General features: G+C 35.1%; 2 long non-coding RNA genes across 2 annotated transcripts; both read left to right on the top strand.

Annotated features, from left to right (window-relative positions):
• Nucleotides 1–1,913: 1,913 nt before the first annotated feature.
• Nucleotides 1,914–4,334, top strand: LOC127515840 (uncharacterized). Its single transcript, XR_007930868.1, has 3 exons — nt 1,914–2,044; nt 2,316–2,492; nt 3,600–4,334. It is a non-coding gene; the product is annotated as an uncharacterized LOC127515840 (long non-coding RNA).
• A 9,373-nt stretch (nt 4,335–13,707) lies between these two features.
• Nucleotides 13,708–17,049, top strand: LOC127515922 (uncharacterized). Its single transcript, XR_007930886.1, has 3 exons — nt 13,708–13,998; nt 15,024–15,627; nt 15,796–17,049. It is a non-coding gene; the product is annotated as an uncharacterized LOC127515922 (long non-coding RNA).
• Nucleotides 17,050–21,234: the final 4,185 nt, after the last annotated feature.

Below are 21,234 nucleotides of genomic sequence, written 5' to 3'. Positions count from 1 at the left end.
ACCTGAACCAGCTAATCAAGGTGTTCAGGGTTGCTTGATAATTACAGACAGGTGTGTTGGAGCAGGGTTTTTAATCTGCAGGATGGTAGCCCTCAATGTGGTTGGACACCCCTGCTTTAAAGCATAATCATTTTATAATGATTTTAATCAACACAAAAAAATAGTTAGGCCTATTTCTTACAGGCTAAATAATGCTTATATCAGATCATTAGAGCCTCTACGTTGCTATTCATCATTGAAAACGGCTTGACTGAACAATCTGGAAGCGCCGTCGCCAATTGTAAAAAATATTCCGTAGTTTTTACAAAATAATTTTGGCAGCTGTGGTTGCCAGAATAATTTTGTAAAAAATACAGAAAAACTGTAAACACACTTACAGAACAAACTGTCAATTTTACAGTATAAAACTGTAATTTACAAACAAGAAAATTTGAATGTAAACAAGTAAATTCAACAACACACACTACTACTAAAATCTGTTTTGTACCTTTAACATATACTGACAACCACCATAATAATGCAGGTGGTAAAAGAGAAAGCCACATGAAGAATCAGAGTTCATCACAAATAGCTTTTCCACTAGCTGAAGTATATACTAATGTAAAGAGGGTGCAAAGAGTCATTCACGCAAACGCAAAAGACCATCATGGTAACCCACAACACTTACATAATGCAATAAACATTCATTAAACAACAGAAGATGTAACATAAAACCCTAATGTACATAACTGATAACAAAAACTATTAAGAAACATGATTTTTTAAACAAAATACTTTCAAATGTGGAGTGTCACACAGGGAATTGTGGGAATATCAGTTTACAGTTTTTGACTGTAAATTATACATTGATTTGTTCTTTTTTACTTCTAAAAATTGTAAAATTTACAGCATTTTACTGTGAAAATTACATAAAATGTCTGGTAAGAGCTTTAACAGTTTTTCCCTGTATATAGTACTGGAACTTACTGTTAACCCATTTACAATTTTTTTTCTGTAGTGTTTTTACAATATTTTACTGTTAAAATCACATTCATTTTTTACAGTGTGTGCATGAGGCGTAATTATCATAATAAGGTGCTGAATAGAGAGCTCTACAATGCAATTTTTACTAGTAAGAATTACCATTGTAGAGCCATTCCATGTATATATACATATATATATACACACACACACACACACACACACACACACACACACACACACACACACACACACATTTTTCCTGCAATAATTCTGTTTCTTGGGTGTTACAATTTTACAGAATGTTAACATTAATTATATGTTTAATAATTCAAATAATTTTTACTACAGCGAACTTGAAAATCGGTTCAACAGATTGTTAAAATGATATGTTGTATGTTTTTTATTGTTGTTGTTTGTTTTTTAAATCCCCTATAAACATAGAAACACCAGCCAAAATACCATCAAAGTGCCACAAAACCTAAAATAATAAATTCTGAGCAAAAACAAACAAGAAAGAAGTCAGTTATTATTTATTTATTTAGATGCTGTAACATTTGGGCAATCTGTAATTTTTTTTAAACATTTCTAATAACATGACATTTCCCCCATATTCCCCGTATAAATAAATGATAAATGTCTTTCATTGCCTGCGACCTTAGAGGATAAGTGTTTTTTTTTTTTTTTTTGTTTGTTTGTTTTGTTTTTTGAATGGATGGATAAATACAACATGGCTACACATAATGATGTAACTTTATTTTATCCCCTAACCCTAAACCTATCCCCTCACTGAAAACTTTCTGCAAAATAAATAAATAAATGCAGGTGAAAACAAAAAAACAAACAAACAAAAAAACATCACTTGGTATGATTTATAATCTGTTTTCCTCATGGGGACCAATTCGCCAATTGCATTACGTTGAGGTGATGCACCTATATAAATTAAAAGTATGAAATGTAGGCTATAATAAGCACATCACTAATTAAAGGGACAGGGCGGAGCGGCAGAGAGCTGAAGTGTAATGTCGCTCGATGTCACTTTCACTCTCTCAACCTTGAAGTAACGGCAACAGAAGAAACAGAGGTAATGTCTGAAAGTTTTATGAAAGCTGTATAAAACTTGCCTAGTGTTAAATATTGTCAAAAGCAGATGTAGGCCATGAAAATGTACAGATTTTATGTATCTTGTTTAGCTTTTAACGTTCTTTACTTTTTTGTTTTTATCACAACTATACGGCAGTTGTAGTTACAGGCTGTTTGTTTGACACAAACCATAGTTTTTACAATACTCGCAGTGTTAAATTGTATTACATTTGAAAGTAGACAGCTCTTTGATTTGTGTTTCTCCTCCCCAGGCAGTGTTTTTGAACAAAACACAATGAATCCTGAAATAGACGACGTAATGAGGCTCTGCTCTCAGATAATTGAGACTCGGATTAAAGCAGCCGTAAAGACCTCAGTCAGAGGAGCTATGACGAGCGGAGGGGCTTTTGTAGGGGGGCTAGTCGGAGGTCCACCCGGTGCGTTTGTTGGTATGTATTGGCTTTTTTTTTTTTTTTTTTTGTCATTTACAAACTTTGACCTACTGCGTTTTTTAATCACAGGGTGGTGGTATCATTTATAAACAATTGTGTGGTTCTCTGAAGCCAGCCTTTGTTGCTAAGTTAACGAAACGGTTATTTCAACATTAACTAAAATAAAAGACAAACCAAACTTATTTTACTTCAGCTAGTTGCAAAGTCAACATTTCTCATTTTTATTTCGTTTAACTTTATGTAGGTGTAACGGAGGGGAGCAGGACAACAGAGTTGGAGATCCACATGCAGGCTTTAATAAACAAGAAGAGCGTAGTCGTACAGGCAGTGGGTCAAACACCAGCAAACAGATACAGGAAGGCAGGGCACAAGAGTAATCCAGAAACACAGGCACAGGTCAAAGCAGGCAGCAAACGACCATCAAACAAGGAAACAGTCCAGGATCAAAAACACAGGCAAGGCTAGGCAAGGAACAAACGAAATGCAAACAAAGACTAGACAGGATAGACCACTCGACAAGACAGAAACAATACTCAGCCCCTTGTGTGTGTGTGTGATTGCAGCTTATAAAGGGTCACTGATGGGAAACAGGTGTGAGCGCATGATTGGTTCCTAGATGGGGAATTGTGGGAAATGGAGTCCATATGATAAAACGGAACACAGACCCATGGCACATGTAACAGAAGGCTACTATAAAGCAATAATATAAAGTAAATAATATAAAATAAAGCTGTTCTAAATTAACTGTAAACCATGGCTTTCTCTGGGGTTATTGCTTTTATAAAACGGTTGGTCCATAATAATATTTATTTTAATTTCATGCACATTTGTACTGTAGGTTTGTAGAGTAATTTAAAACTGTATAGACATCAAAATATTAGCTTAAAACTTTAGCATCTAGTGATACCTTTTTGTAATGATAGCTTTATTACAAAATAAGTGTGATCTAGTGTGATTTAGTGTGATCAACTTAAAATTTCAAGTAAAGAAAACAGAGCGAGAGTTTATTTTATTAGTTAATAATTATCAATGGTTCATTTAGTGAACCTAATGCATCTTTAGCATTTTGTTTCTTTCTCCTCATTCTTCTATTGTCTTATGTAGGTGGTGCTCTGGGAGTTGCTGCGGGATGGTGGATGAGTGAAGATTTGAAGCCTCTCCCTCAGATCATAATGAAGATGCCTCTTCAGGAGAAGCAAGAACTGTTCTCTAATGTCATGGAAGTACTGGGCAATCTGGATTGGGCTGAAGGGGCTGAACTTATTTCAGCAGTAATGGGTAATTTCTCTCTGGAGGCGCAAGTGTGTGCTGTTATAATCTCATTTGCTAAAAACAACCTTGGACTCAAAGAGTAGAATGTATAAAAAATAGTGGGTTAATGTTACTTGCTTATTCTAAGCTAAGTTTGACAACAGTATACCTGGAGCTTTTTTAGTTTAGGTGTTTTTGGTCCTGAAATCTGTGTTTGTACTTTTATTTTTCCTTATTAAAAACTTGTTTGTAGGTGTTATCGCATTGTTCTGTTTTAATATTTTAATCCAGTTTACCAGAGTAACAGTTTCACTGTAAATGTTAAAAATACTCAAAGAAAATGTTTAAAATACTCAAAGAAATTGAGTAAATTGCTTCTAAGTAATTAAAAGTAATCTTTTTTAAAATGTGAAATCAAGGCCACCTAATGAGCAGTGACTTGGTCTTTATTGATTTTATACACAATGAAATAATTATCAAAAAATAAAGAATTGTAAGCACTGCAATCTCATGCATGTCATGTTTGGTTTTGTTATATGGATCACATGTGGGTGTTGTATTGACCGAGAATCCAAATGTTTTTCATATTAAAGGGTTGGTTCACCAAAAATGAAAATTCTGTCATTAATTACAATGTGCGCAAAAAACAAACAAAAATAATGATAATGAATAATGTCAGTCTCCTACGCTGTTGACGTAGTAAACATAGTGGAAGAGAAGAAATTGTTGAAAAATTATTTTCGTCACTTCATAAAATTAAGGTTTAACCACTGCAGTCACATGGACTATTTTAATGATGTCTTTATTACCTTTCTGGGCCTTGAAAGTAGTAATAACGTTGCACTATATCAGGTCAGAAACCTCTTGGATTTCATCAAAAATATCTTAATTAGTGTTCAGAAAATGAACGAACGGTCTTATGGCTGTGGAACGACATTTTTGGTTGAACAAACACTTAAAGAGGTATGTGGACTGCCTTCATTGAACTGCCAAGAAACTGAGAATGTTTTCATGTTTAAAAATGCTAATAATTTGTCTCATTACAACATTTCTTTGAAACTGAGAAGAGTTTGGACATTGAACCAGTGTCTCACTCTGTAGCAGTTCATATGGTTTGCTGGAGAACAGACTTGGAGAGACTTGGTTCGGTTCGCTTTCACATGGCTACATTTCAAAGCGTACCAAAATGTGTTTATGCAAGTCACACGCGAGTACAACTGTCCTTATAGAGTACCTCAGGGATGACATGTTTTTGTAGGCAAAACCCAGAAGCGAGTTAGCATTTTAGGACTTCCGGTTCCATCACCCTGAAGTCAATAGGTTTTTTGAATGGGTTTTTGCTAAATCGCCTGAAATAAGGTCTATGGTTAACAAAGCCTCTAAATATTTTCACGTTTTGATCTATGACATAAAACACACCAGTTATAACCCGCTTGAGATTTTTTAAACCTTTATTGTATCTTAAAAGCTATTTGCTAACAAATTGCTAAAAAGGACTACTTCCTTTGGTGGGTACTTTAGACATCATCATGACAAACAGCATTTCTCATGAAAAAGTGGATAAGTATTCATACACAGCGCAGATCATAACATCAGCGAGCATGTTTTTAAATAAAGTTGAGGAAGTTTGGTGATGGTGACATTGATCTGTGACCATGGTGTGCTGTAGTCTGTTTATAGCCTACTGTTAGCTTTTTATATTTAACGACTTTATTTAGGCTTCAAAATGTATAAATGTTGTGTTAACTTGTAAAGATTATCTTGATAGACAAAACGTGTAAGTGTCATAACCCTTTGTTAAACACAGAGCTTATTTTTTGCAATTTTTGTCAAAAGTCTATGGGAAAAATGCATTGGCTTTCGATCGAGGGAACCAGTGCACCGCTAAATTCCAGGTTGGCCTACAAAAACACGTCATCTCTGAGGTACTCTATTGGTCAGAGTTTTCTCAGCATCATCCATCAAAATGATTGACAAGTTCGCTCCGTGAGCTTATTGTGGCTTTACTTGTAACTGTCGAGACACACAAAAACTCTAGCCAATACCAATGTAGCCATTTTGGTAATGTGGGACTACTGAAATGGTCAGCAAAAAATCATTTCATGTCACTTTTTATATTATCTTGATTTAAGTAAAACATATCCAAAGGAATTTTTGAAATATTTAATGTAGTTTGGATTTTATGAGTTGTAACTCCCAATTCACGTTGCCTGTTTAGGGTATAAAAAAAGGATTATCCACAGTATTGACAATGAATGGTGTTTCAAGGTAAACTGGGCTCCCTGTACTGGTCATTGCATTATTGCGAATTCCGGGGTGATGAGTGAGAGGTGGGTGGTGGGTGGTGGGAGGGCCAATAGAAATCTCGTTCCAGGACCGGAGCCCCTATTGGGAAGACCCTTATAGGCCATCCAGGCCTCTGGGTCGCACCTACACAGTCCCCCTTCTCAATCTATGTATTTTGAGTTAAAAAAAAAAAAAAAAAAAAAAAAGCTGTTAATATTCACATGTAAAACTGATTTTATTACATTTTGTTGACTACATCTTTGCATTTTTAACTAGATATTTTCTTGCAGAGTTTCACACAGCTCACTTTATGGTAGAACAAGGGTGTCCAACCCTGCTCCTGGAGGCCTACTGTCCTGCAGGGTTTAGCTCCAACCCTGATCAAACACACCTGAAACACAAACAAATCTTACCAAAGTCTTCAGGATAACTTAGAAAAGACTTTGGTAAGATTTGTTTGTGTTTCAGGTGTGTTTGATCAGAGTTGGAGCTAAACCCTGCAGGACAGTGGGCCTCCAGGAGGAACTCTGCAAGAAAATATCTAGTAGGCAAAGATGTAGTCAACAAAATGTAATAAAATCAGATTTACATGTGAATATTAACATTTGCACTTTTTTTTTTTAAACTCAAAATACATAGATTGAGAAGGGGGACTGTATAGACGGGGCCCAGAGGTCTGGAGGGCCTATAAGGGTCTTCCCTAGGGGCCCCGGTCCTGGAACGAGATTTCTATTGGCCCTCCCACCACCCACAACACATTTCCATTATGAAATATGATATTGTTTGGTTTGTTGGTCCGTTGGGTCAGATTGCTTTCACATCTCAAGCGGAAAGCTCCAGAGTTCGTTTGAAACTCTTCAAGGAGGTCTCTGTACGCTTTGTTGGTATAGGCTTTTGGTGCACACCCGAGTGCGATTGCTGCATTCACACCTGCCTAAACGAACTGCACCAACAGGGACAACAAACTCTATGCGATTCAACCGAACTAGATGATGCAGGTGTGAAAGCACCCTAAGATTCCACTTCGGCCGGCGTTTCCAGAAGGGAGGTTGATCTGCTATGTGTCACCTTAATCGTAGCGGGGTAAATCATGAAGGAAGGGATCCCAAGCTGCGTGAGTTTTTTCCTAACCTGATTCATTTCACGTCTTTTCATGGTGGTTTGATTGCTGTAGTCGGGGAAGAAAAGAAGTGAACTGCCTTTGTGAAGTATTGGACAGGCGGCTCGGCCTCCTTTGAGGATTATGTTTCTGTCCTGAAAAAGTAGTAGTTTAAAGATCAGCCTTTCCTGTTGCTGTCACTGAACAGCTGTCACTGAATGTTATCAAAGTTGAATGTTATCAAAGTTGTTATTGAATAACTTCATCTCTCTCTCCAAGAAACCGATTCTTTCAGCAACAAGTTGAAATTCCTCCTTGAAGATTTCTTGAACGATACCAAACTGTAGTTTTAGCTCGTCGGCCACCATGCTGCGCAGCGCTTCGTTGTCTGGTTCTTTCAGCTGTTTTTTCTCCAGAGAGGATGGTAAAAGCTGTCGTTTAGCCATCACACACTGGTAAACGAACCCAAGGAGCAGGTATTATTAATTTATACCAAAGCTATAACTTGAACGGTTGATTTATCAGTGCCGAGTAGGGGACCTCCAGGCTTAAGCAGCCATCTTTGTCAGTATTGTTATACTTTGCTGTAATTTTACAGTTACTTACTGCAAAAAAGCCCAGTAAAATATTAGTTATTATTTATGGTTAACTACTGTAATATGCACTGCATTATGGGTATTTTTTATGAAGTTAACAGTAACTTACTGTATATGGGAATTTGCAGTACTTTACTGTTTACGCAAAAGCAGTAGGGCTACTGTAAAGGAAGAAGATTTCTTGAAGTGCAATAGTATTTTTTTTTTTAATGTTAAGGTAATAACAGCACAAATGTGGTGATATAAATATAATTTTTAAATGAGAAAAAATAAAATATATAAGCTTTGCTTTCACTTCACTAAATTTAAATGATTTCTCTCGTGCAAAGCCCACCTGAGGTTTGGGTCGAGTGCGCGCATAATGGACGTCCCTCCTGAGTGGATCGCCAACTGTCAGTTTTCTTGAGGTACTTTTTTTTACTAGTGTTGTAGTAGGCTACTCGAGACCAGTCTTAAGACCATTTTTTGAAGGTCGTGGTCTTGTCTTCTTGGTCTCGGCCACATTTGGTCTCGATCTTGTCTTGGTCTCAGACTATGAGGACTCGACCTTTTATTTCAAGACCACAACTGCGGAGAAATCGCTAAATTGCCGTTGCATTGCCTGATTTCTTTGTTAACATCATTAATTTGACTGGATGTAAAACTTCCTGCTTTAAATGCAATCAATAACTTATTTCTAATTTCATTTATTTTACTACTGTTATGCCGGGTCAGAAATCAACAAAGAAATTGTGTCAAAAATGTCACCAAAATTAATACAATTGCCCACAAAATTCAAGATATGATTGCAAAAAAATACTTGATATTTATATTATAACATATAATTAAGCAATATCACAAGAAAGGGGGCTGTTTTCACAAATAGGAACACAATTGCAAACGTTTTTTTTTTTTTTTTTTTTTTTTTTACAAATGTTCAATAAAATTTTATTTTTAAAAACATTAATCTCACCATTATTTATGCATTTGTAATTGTACCAATTCAGATTCTGTTCCACCTCTGTAGCGTAAAGATGAACTGTAATGACGCTGAGGCGGCGTTAGAATCCATATGCAGTCGTTTAATGTAATCCACAGCAAACAAATCCAAATCGACAGGCAGGTAGCATAAAGGTGAGGCAGGCAGAGGTAGAAACACAATAAAGCAGGCCAATCCAAACAACAGAACAATCCAAGGCAGAAACAGAACAAAACAGGCAATGGTCATACACAAGATAGCAAGACAATAATGATATAAACGCTCAGTAAGGCAGGTAAACTGGCAATACTTCGCAATGGCCTGATAACCTTATTATTCTAATTGTAATTATTGATTAAAAATAATTAATTAAATAAATAATAAATAAAATAATTTCTCGGGCAGTAAATGTGGATCTTTCAGAAGGATTTGAGGAATGCTAGTCTGGTCTTGGTCTTGACTCGGTCTCGACTTGCCTTGGTCTTGGTCTCAACCCCCCAAAGTCTTGGTCTTGTCTTGGTCTTGACACACACTGGTCTTGGTCTCAACTTGGTTCGGTTTAGGTGGTCTTGACTACAACACTACTTTTTACTGAACAAATTTTGAAACAAATGTCTTTTATAAGTTACTTTTACAACGTAAACCATTACCAGTATCAACTAAATACAGCTAAATATATGAATAAAGTAAATATGATGTAATTATAGGCTATTACTAAGAGGACAGTCTGAGGGAACTGTTTGTTTCCCTCAAAAACTGCTGCTTTCATATGAAACCCATTAAATTGTCATACAATTTACTGACTTCCTTTTCCAGTATATGTACCCAGTCTAGAATTTACATGAACAATGGTTTTACGTCTTTTTTTACGGCCAGTTATGGTATATTTTAATCGTCAGTTAAATGAATACCGTTAAATGTGTGACGTCATTTGAAGTAATAGCACGTTTTCTCAAAGGCTCTTGCTCACGCACGCGCTCTCTCTCATTCCCCCTCCTAACCTAAAAGATATATAGGCCTATATATTTTTTAGATTGAATTTGAAATTAATTTTTATATATGTGCTGTTTTTCATCTGATTGTGTAAGTGATCAATTTAGCAGTCATTCTATATCTGTGATTTAACATGTTCATAATATATAGTCATTAGTGAATAATCATTGATGAAAAATAATAATGTTTCTTCTTTTTCTCTCTTTTGCCTGTGTCAACAGAAGCTAACTACATCCCAAAGGCTCTTCTAAGAGACACTGCACTTTGGCAGTATATGTTTTGACTAACTATCAGATGCATTATGTGATCTTATACATCATAAATTACACATCTTGTAATGCATAACACTTTATTATTTCAACAATAAAACAACTGCCTATATTTCTGCCTATTTTCCATTTTTATCTTGTGATTTTTTTTTTTTATAGTCTCATGTGGGATATGCCTCTGCATAACATGACAAATTAAAAACAATTCATTGCATGCACTTAAAAATATGTATACATTATTTTATATGCTGATCATATTCAGCCAGTGACCAGAAAACAGAGAGACTGAGGATAAGATGGAGAAACAGACATATTTCATCGCAAAGTCAACACGCAAAACCTGAACTAAAAACTAGGCACATGCAAGTATGTACAGGTGCAAGTATTAACTTTTATTTATTTATTCTTATTTTTTTTTTTTTTTTAAGCCAACCTCGACCAAGATGTCAGATGAGCAGGAGGTGACACTGCCTATCACACCAAGGGTGATCATGGTATGAGAAATAGTTGTTGAGAATTCTATTAAATGCAACAATTTAGCTGAAGATGCCTTTGTTTTAAAGAGTAGTCTGATGTCTGCAACTCACTGGATGGTCAGCACTGAGGGGAATGTCTTCTATGAAGCTAACCAGCTGCATGACTTTACCAGTGCTTTCGCTGGCTTACATAGATAGATAGATATAACTAATAACTAAGAATAACTGCTGTTGCACAAGCTGTTACTTCATCTGTCCATGAGCAAATTTAGATGAGAAACTCATGACCATTTTTCACACATTTTCCCTCTGTTTTGTTTCAGATCAGCCAACAGTGGTGTACCAGTGTGGAGGCCATCCAAGACCAACTGCGATGTTTTGTTCATGCTTTTTGTTGCCATTTTGTCATGATCTCCGCTTTGATTTGTTATGAATTTAGTTCTCTATTTTTTTTTTTTTAATAAAATGGATGTGTTTGATAGTGACAGTGAATAAAAAATATACTTATGTAAATGGACTCAAGTCACTTATTTTGAATTCATTAAATTTAATAGCATTCATAAAATATTCAAAATAATGATTTTGTAAAATAAGTTGCAGTAAGGCCACTGTACTGTAAAAAGAAAATGTGGTAAGGACATCATGCTGTAAAATGAGGCAGTTACAGTAACTTAATGTCTAACAGTGTAGGTCACATGATCTCTCTACGCACTGTTCTTGAGCTAATCTGAAGGCCACACGAAGTTTGGAGGTCTCTAGCTACTGGCTCTGTGATTTTACGTGGCCTACCACTTAATGGCTGAGTTGCTGTTGTTCCCAATTGCTTCCACGTTGTTATGATACCAATAACAGTTGAGTCACTACTAAATATTCCACGGCAGGGCTCTGAACCGGTTCAAGGAACGAAAACGAAAACCGGAAACGAACGAAATTTTGACCGGAACGTAACCAGAAACGGAAACGAAATCAAATTTAATCGTACTGAACAGAAACGCTAATTTGAAATGGCCATTAACCGGTTAATAACGTTATTTTATCTTTCTGTTTAATATTTTGATTTGGCAGTCAACCAAATTACGAATTCACATATTACAGCCTATGCAAATGTGACGCTGACGCATCCAAAGTGTGTGAAATGCCCGCGCTGACGCGCTCAGGCTCAGCTGTCAAGTCATCATAGGTTAAGTAAGTCACAATGGCAATGCCCTGGCATTAGATTTTCCGACGATATATGTCACCAACCGTCAAGCATTAGGTTGAAATACATTTAAGTGAAAATGAATGTCAAGTAGTTGTGCGTTTTGAAACCAGCGAAATCACGCACCTGCAGCGCTTCTGTGAACAGAGAAAACGTAATAAAACTATAGGCCTACATAACACATATAAAATAAAAGGGAATATTTAGGCCTACAGGCTACGCGAAATATTTCACTTAAATAATTAGGTCTACAGATTAACAAAACGAAAGTGGTTCAGTGGCGCACTCCAAAGATCTAGGAAAGGAAACAGACATTCTGCTTGTTTTCGTTATTTAAGTGTCTTTTGTAAATGTATGAATTATGTCTTGCTTTTACCTGTATGACCATAAATTATGGAGTACAGTTTACTGTCTTAGAAGGGGGAAAAAAATTCCAGTGGTCGCGCCGGCGCCTTACGCGCGCGCACACAAATTCTTGCATTGCTTACTTGATATCGCAGCCTGTTAAATACAATCAACCAAACATAAATCTGCTCAATTCAATTCTGTAAAACAATCTGCCGTTTACCACCCGTGACCCCCGCCTGACTGTGCTGTTATGTGAAGGCATGATGTCGATAATGCGAGTGAAGTAGCCTACAAAGCTTTACAATAAATAATATAGTTTAGCATTCGTCTCGAAAATGGAAACAGTGACGAATGAGAAAGGTAGGCTTCAGATTCACTTTAAATTAATTCGTTTAGCATCTTATTTAGTTTTATTTCTAATAAATAAACCTGTTTCTCAACTTGAATATAGCAATAGAAGCTGGAATGGCGTTAAAAAAGAAAAGAGTTTTTTTTTTTTTATTCGTTTTGGCTTGACGTATAGCCGAATAGGCTGTTAACTTTAGAGGTTTTGTGGTACAATAAAATAGGGTAGTTTTGTTCATAATTTATGTTTACAAACATTATAAACAAATCTATATAGGCTAGGCTATTTGTAAACATTTTATTTTATTTACCGATAAATTACATTATTTCTGAATGTAATAATAAAATGCGACTTATCTTTTTTCCTATCAGGAATAGCGTCGGTATTTTCAACCATGCAGCAAACATTTTAAAATATCTTGAAAAAATACTTTATAAACCGTTGATAGTTTTTCCTTTCGTTTAATAGGTTTACATTTGGACAGAATCTTATAAAAGATAATTGTAAGCCTATTAGCTAAGACGGCAAATATTCTCTTTGTTTTTTTAATAAATAAAACGCTGTAGGCTACGTATTATTATAATTATTAAGTAGGCTACATGCAAACAAATAATAATAATAATAATAATAATAATAATAATAATATTAAATAACGTTATTAACCGTTATTTTTTTTAACAAACCGGTTTCGGAACGTAAATAATACAGAAGGAACGCTGGAACAGAAACGTAAAAATAGATTCTGCTCGGAGTGAAACGATTGAATTTTTTTTTTTTTTTTTTTTCGTTTTTAAGCCCTGGTAGTGAGGAAATTTCACGAATGGACTTATTGCACACACACAGAAAAATAGGGGTATTGTTTCTGTACCTAAAGGTACATTTGCCACGAAAGTACCTTGTAAGGTAGGCTACAGAAAATGGTCCTTAAGGTGACAAATTTGAAACTTTGTTTTAATTTAAAGGTACAAAATTAGTTCTGACAGTAAAGGGTACATAATTGTACTTTTAACAAGCTTAAGGTACATTATGCAGCAAATCAGAGATCACAAAATCTTCATTTAAGAGAGCTGTTTATTAAAGTAAAAAAGGTCACTGGTAAATTTCCATCCAATTGTGAATGTCAATACACGTTTCATTAATTACTCAGCTGGGATTTCAGCTAGTCTTTATATTGCATTGTTTTTATGCAAATTATAACTGGAGATATTTACAATATCATATCAGTGTAGGATGATGATATCCAGGTCTATTCCAATACCAAGAATATGGCCTCTTTTACACACTGGTAAACACAGGGCCTTTTCAAAAAATACTGGTAAAATTTATTTTGTGTGAACATTTACCAAAAAAAAAAAAAAAGGTCGTTGAATGCATTACTTTGTGGAAAGGGTTTATCACTCTCACGTCATTATTTTGAAAGAACATTGTTTCCATAGCAACCGGAACTTTTAATGGCTGCTGAGATGACGCAATGACTTTACCAATCAGCCATTGGCTCTTCTATTTAGAAGGCGCGAGCGCGATATCTACTTGCCAATGCGTTGCACAGTGCACTCTTTCTCCCATGCGTGAAAATTTCGGTTAGTTGCCCATCTTTGTCGAGTTTTTCCACGGATGAACCAATTCAGAAAATAATTGAAGCTGGAATACAGATTAACGAAGAAGAGGCAAGGAAATTCAGGGGTAAGTAACCGGATCTTGATTTTTTTTTTTTTTTCTGTTCATGGCATGCTGTTAGCTATTGATAACGTTTACAAGCATAAAACTATCAAACTTAAAACTACAAACTTAAAACTATCGTTAACTACACTAAGCACGTTATGGCTTGTTTCTGGTTGGGTTATGCACATAGTTATTTTAGAGTTATTTTGTTGAGATAGTCAATTAAGCCGTGTAAAATGCTTCCACTTGCCATCGCCATTTAGCCTATTTAGCCCCTACAGACTTGGGCAGTGCAACCCATTTTTCCCGCTTCGCGCAGTTCGCTGTGGAATATGAAATCTGCTCAAATTAAACGACATTTTTCAATTCAGCAACAAAATCTTACATGACCTGTCCCATAAATGTTGTTTCTTATTTAAAAATATTTTTTCAGGCTAGACTATCACGTCTTGCGTCTTTTGCAGCGTCTTGCACAAGAGCTCAGCGTTTTTATGCTGCCTTCACGTGCTATCGGAATTATGGTAAATATTAGTAACGTTAACTAGTTAAATATTATTAGTCATGAACACACTCTTAAATTAAAAATTGAGTGCGATGAGCTGTTCTGCAACTAACTTTATTACTAGCACACCTGGCACATGTCTCTAAAGTGGAAATTTAAAGCAGAAAGTGCACCACTTGTCAGTGACGGTGAAGTCAGAAAGCTAAAGAAGTTCGGCCATACAAAGCAGTCCAGCTAGTGTAGCATATGTAAGCCCACTGCTATATGCATAATTTATTTTTCAACTTTTAATCACTTTTGCGTTTCACTTAGTGCAGGACAATGTAAGGCAGATAATACAGACATTTAAATATTTTTTGCATACACTTCACTCTTTCACTGACTGAACATTAGATCTCATAGTTCATGCAGTTCAGTGTATTTTTTTTTTTTTTTTTTTTTAATCTAAAACACCTTGTTCAATGAGTGTGCAGACTTTTCACATATGTCTCTGTCATTATCTGTCACAGTCTAAGCATTATCTGTTTCTGTTGTTCTGACAAAGGAAACTTGTGTTGGGGAGGATTCATGATCTGTTGAGGCCCATGTGAACGTTCTACAAAGTGAGTATCGGAAGACACATCCAGAAATCTCGACTGTCAAAGACTGCATGGCACAAACATTCTCCTGGAGACGTCAAGAAATCATGGAAGGAATGTCTGTGGAGGATGTAGTCAAATAGTACCCATACTTAAGAACGCCTGCTGGAGTGAGTATTGAAAACACCTGAATGTTACAAGAAGGCAATCTATTATGATTTTGGAAATTGTGAAATTGAAGACATGTCGATTGCTGTCACAGAAAATAAACATTTCTGAAAATATATCTGTAAAGGCTACAGTATAGAAACCTAACAGCATTTTATGAAATAAAATTGCTTTCAGTGATGCACTGAATATTAATCCTGTCTTCACATTCTACAGGTTGTTTCCTTTTTTTTTTTTTTTTTTTTTTTTTTTTTTTTTTGATGATGAGATTGACTGAATCGTTTCAGAGAGGGCTTCACTAGAGTTCTGCCAAATGTGCTAAAACTTGCCAAGGCAAAATCCCCCCCCTAGCAAAACAGTACACTGAAACAAGACAGGATGCCCTGGCTGAAGATCTACCAGGTAGAGATAGTCACTTTGCTAGTGAAACTCACAATATATGTAATTTGCTTTACCACATTGCAAAATATGTGATTGTGAAAGTAGGATGTTTTTCCACATTGCAGGAATTGACTTGAGGGCTGGGCTTATCCTCTTGCCATCCATCTTTTTTTTTTTCTTTTTATGTAGGGGGACCCTGCTACACCCTTTCCAACCATTCAACTGATGGAGAATGCCCTCTTCCAATGATTGCCATTTTCCAATCGCAGTGTGGTGACGGTAGATGAAATGGTCATGTGCCAGTGCACCAGCCTTGACGAAGCCTTCATGACAGCCGTCTGTATTTGTTTCAACACTGCATATCCACCACACCTGAAGATAATTCTGAAGCCTACCTCTCTCATAGTAATGTAGTGTTCAAACTTTTCTCTAAAGATGGATGGCAAGAGGATAAGCCCAGCCCTTAAGTCAATTCCTGAATGTAGAAAAATATTCTAGTTTCACAATCACATATTTTGCAATGTTGTAAAGCAAATTACATATATTGTGAGTTTCACTAGCAAAGTGACTGTTTGGACAGATCAAGTACATACTTAACTTTGATACCACATGGATGCTTTGCAGTAAGATCTTGCTTCCATCGTCCTTTGATTCACATTTTCATGCATATCCTGTAAGAGTAGACAGTGACTGGATTTTGCTTAAACCTGGAGATGAGTTGGACCACACATCGCTTGACACATACAGTTGATAATCTGTATGTTGGATTGAGACATTTTGTGTAAATGCTTGCTGGTCTTTGGCAAGGTCATATGAATAGGATGCTTAGTGTACAGGTATGCCAAAAATGAAACTTGTCATTTACTCCCCCTCATGTTGTTCCAAACCTACATGAATTCTTTCTTCAGTTGAACACAGAAGATACTTTGAAGAATGTTGGTAACCAGACAGTTGACGGTAGCCATTGACTTGCATAGTATTTTTTTTTTCTTCTAATATGGAAGTCAGTGGCTACCATCAAATGTCTGGTTACCAACATTCTTCAAAATATCTTCTGCGTTCAAATGAAGAGAGAATTCATATAGGTTTGGAACCACATGAGGGTGAGTAAATTACAGGATTTTAAGTTTTTGGGTGAACTCACTGTCTGTTTAATGCAAGTCTTCTGTACAGATTTGTCAGATATGTTGTTTAATGCCCAAAATACAAGTTGACATGCTGATAGCGAATGGTTGGTCTAAAGAGGGTCAAAAGTGTTTAAAAAAAAAAAAAAAAAGTGCAAAAGCTCAAGGATAGGATGTTAAAATGCTTGAGAGTTTAGTATTTAAAACTGATTAATGAACTGCTCATTGGGCCCGACGCTTTCAGTTTTGTATTTACACTCTGAAGGAATTGTAACGCATTGTACATGTTCATTTGAAATATTTTTTTTAACAGGTTTAATACAGAATATCCAGTATATGAATTACAATTGAGTTGCTAATGTTCTGTATTTTATACTCCAAGAATTGTTACATTGTTTAAACGCTTGTAAAACATGCACTACCTATGTGTTCAGCACTTAAAACTGATTAACTGTTCACTGGGCATGATATTTCCTGTTGTGAAGGAATTGAAACATTCTACATGTTAATTGAATTGTTAATGTTGGGTACAGAAAATCCAGTATGAGAGTTATAAAACTGAATTGAGAATGTTCTGTACTTTATACTTAGAATTGTTACTTTTGTAATTTAAAAAAAAAAAAAAAAATGCACTGCCTCTGTTTTGTATTTTAAATTGGTAACAAAATGCTCACAAAGCCTAATGCTTCTGAAGGAATTGTCTCCCCACCCATGCAAGTGTCTTTTTTTTTTATATATATATATATATATTAAAAAGTACAGTATTATTTATTATTATTATTATTATTTTAGGATGAATCAGCTCAGCTGGATATTAGTGAAAGGCTCTGGGAGAATACCAGGATGTAATTTTAAACCATAACCTAAAAGTACATTTCTATCATTAGGGGTGCAAAATTGTTCTTTTAGAGGTACAAACAAGAAGGTACAAAAATGTACCATTTCTGTACAGCTGGGGCGACAAAGTGTACTCTTTTAGGTACCTTCCTGTACCTTTGAGTTTTCTGTGTGCAGGTGGCAACCTATCACGGTACCACACTTGAATTCACCGAGCTCCTGAGAGCGACCCATTCTTTCACAAATGTTTGTAGAAGCAGTCTGCATGCCTAGGTGCTTGATTTTATACACCTGTGGCCATGGAAGTGATTGGAACACCTGAATTCAATGATTTGGAGGGGTGTCCCAATACTTTTGGCAATATAGTGTATCTGTAGAAATAGAAGTTGTTTATTAAAAAGATATAATAAAAAGCACTCAGATATAATCAAAATACTAGTACCTGTTTATGTGTTGTACCCACCCCCCAAAATCTAAAATTTCTCTAAAAACTCATTCCTGTTCAGATTTTTTTCCATTACATTATTTTCCAGTACAATGAAGGAAGTAGTGGCCAAAAATGATATCCGGAGGAATTATGTGAATATATTAAAAATGCAAAATATGAGGGAATATTTTGTTTTTTTGTTTTTTTTAAATATTTTAAATGTGAGGGAGGAGCAAAACACTTAACTTGGTTAAGGTATTTATCTGTCAGAATTATTTTGCAAAACAGACAAACTACATCTACATATACATGCAAAAATGCATAGAAAAAAAAAAACTCATGAAAAAGTATACACTGACTACAATTTAATATTTAGTTGTTTCTCTCATTTTTGCAAGTGTTCATAATGACAATTTTGCATGTTTTATTGCAATTAATAGGCTACATAATATTTTTTGACAAAAATATAACGTGTTTTAAAGGAAAAGTGCACACCCTTAAGATGCAACACTATTTACACATTGACCTCAGAGGAGGCGACATAACAAGTAAGGAACCTCTTTTCTCATAAAAGACATAGCACATCAGAATGATTCTTGTGTATTTTCAAGCATGGTGACACCCATGGTTTTGTTTTTACAAGTTTGGTGACACCCACAGCTGTTGTGTTTTTCCAAGTTTGGTGACATCCACGGTTGTCGTTTTTCAGTACATAACAAGCAGTCGATGTTTTCAGCTTCCTTTAATTCAAAAACTGCTGCCAAAATCTGCCAAAATTCTCAGCATTAAATTCCAAATAATCTAGATTTTTAGAATATAGTTAGTAACAAACTCTTTTAAGTCTAGGACGAGTTACTTAAAGGGAAAAAAAACATGACCAAGTCTCCAAGAATCAGGTCTAGTTTCACAGAGAAAAAAAAAAAAAAAAGTTCCTTGTTTTGTAAGCAGGCAAAGATAACTTCAAAATCATACCAACTCATTATACACGTTGAACTGAAGATCCTGTGCTCTTTCAAATACTGTACACTAAAGATACTGCATCTAATACTTTACTTATTTTACACAACTTTAACATTTTAACACCTACTTAAATATCTCCTTAAAGTAAATACCTCCATATCACTGTCTTACGGAAGTAATGGGATGTGGTATTTATGAATTATTAGTTTCTTTTTTATTTGTACATTTGCAGTGCTGACGCTTGTTGACTAAATGAGGTAATAACCAAAGAGTTTTGTATAATATGAGTGAGAGAGAGAGAGAAAACGAGGTCAAGATTTGTTCCTCCTATCCCCCCCCCCCCCCCCCCCCCCCCCAAAAAAAGGTCTCCCCCTGGTGGAAAATCAATTGCAACTACTTTTCTTAAATGCCCAGTATAGCTAATAATGCTATCAGTTAAATTCATCTTTAACTTTGTTTATTTTGTGTTTTCTCTTTTGTAGCCAATGAATTGCTCTAAACATGAGTGTAGGGAGGAGGAAAGTTTGTAATCATAACTGTCCAAAAAACAAACAAAAACTTACAGTTGATAAGCTTTTTTAATATTGTTGAAAATCTTAATATTCAATAATATTATTGATTTGAATGCTCTGACACTTTTGGAATGAGAACAAGTGAGCTAAACTGAGCTGGACAATGACATCACTTTGAACTAATAATAAAAAAAAACCCTAATAAAACAATGAACTAATTTAATAATTGATGATATTTACAATGGAACAGAATCAACACGGAACTGACTTCAATTGAACAATGACACAATTTTCTTTTAGAATTGAAATGAATTCTGTTGCATCACTGAATCATTTTACTGTTATCACAGTAAAGCTGCTTTGAAACAATCTGTATTGAATAAATCGCTATATAAAGGTTTTTTTTTTTTTTTTTTTTGCGGACTGGGTTAGCTAACACCATACCATTTCACAGAATTCAAAAAACACCCACACTAACTTTTCTTGGGTGTGGGTTGAGTGTCATTTCTTCCGACATGATTTTGTGATGAAATAGTGATGAAAGCCAAAATATTAAATGTCTCAGGTGTATATTTACTGAGTAATCTAATATTTTGTAGAGAGGGGTCAAAATGACAATTTTTACCTGAGATTTGGAGCCAAATTAGAGGGGTGTAAAAATGACTTTAGAAAGATGGCAGCATCATTATTTTATTTGTACACAGAGATTGGTAGGTCTATTAGTAAAATATGTTGACTTTAGCAATCTTTGTTTCATTATATGCCAACAGTGAAATAAAAAAAAATGGCATCAAAAATGGCAAAAAGCACTTCTTGTGTTCATTTTAAAGGCCCTCGATGGTTCAATCCCAGAGATATGGAGATCTTAATGCTGCTCCATTAGTAAATTGGTAAATAGTACACATTTCAGTGGTCAAAAACCAAATGTGGGTCACTTTGCGTCCAGCTGATACTTATTTTATCTTAAAGAGGAATATCTGAAGAACAAATAATGTTGAAACTAGAAATGTATCTCATGTATTTTCTATCAGCTCATTTGCATAGAACATATCTGAGTGCAATAAACATTACTTTTCCAAGGTTTACATGCCTTTAACTCTAAAAGTATTAAAGATATCTTAATATCTTTCTAGATTCTCATTTTTAATAAACTGTTCTTTTACAATCCTCATTCAAGGTCCTATATAGTTCAGTCCCATAGACATGTAGATCTCAAAGTAGCTCCATGTTCAAATTGCTGAATTTTCCCCAGAAAGCTGCTTCTCTTTGAAGGTGATCGTGAATTATCACAAAATATAGTGTTATAAATTTACATTATTTATATATATATATATATATATATATATATATATATAAATAATGTAATGTATACACACACAGTACAGTGCTCAGCATAAATGAGTACACCCCCTTTGAAAAGTAACATTTTAAACAATATCTCAATGAACACAAAAACAATTTCCAAAATGCTGACAAGACCAAGTTGAATATAACATCTGTTTAACTTGTAACATGAAAGTAAGGTTAATAATATAACTTAGATTACACTTTTTTCAGTTTTACTCAAATTAGGGTGATGCAAAAATGAGTACACCCCACAACAAAAACTACAACATCTAGTACTTTGTATGGCCTCTATGAATTTTGATGACAGCACCAAGTCTTCTAGGCATGGAATGAACAAGTTGGTGACATTTTGCAACATCTTTTTCCATTCTTCAAGAATGACCTCTTTTAGAGACTGGATGCTGGATGGAGAGTGATGCTC

Source organism: Ctenopharyngodon idella, chromosome 7 (genome assembly GCF_019924925.1).
Source record: "Ctenopharyngodon idella isolate HZGC_01 chromosome 7, HZGC01, whole genome shotgun sequence".
Lineage (NCBI taxonomy): Eukaryota > Metazoa > Chordata > Actinopteri > Cypriniformes > Xenocyprididae > Ctenopharyngodon > Ctenopharyngodon idella.
This window is presented reverse-complemented; position numbering and strand designations above follow the sequence as displayed.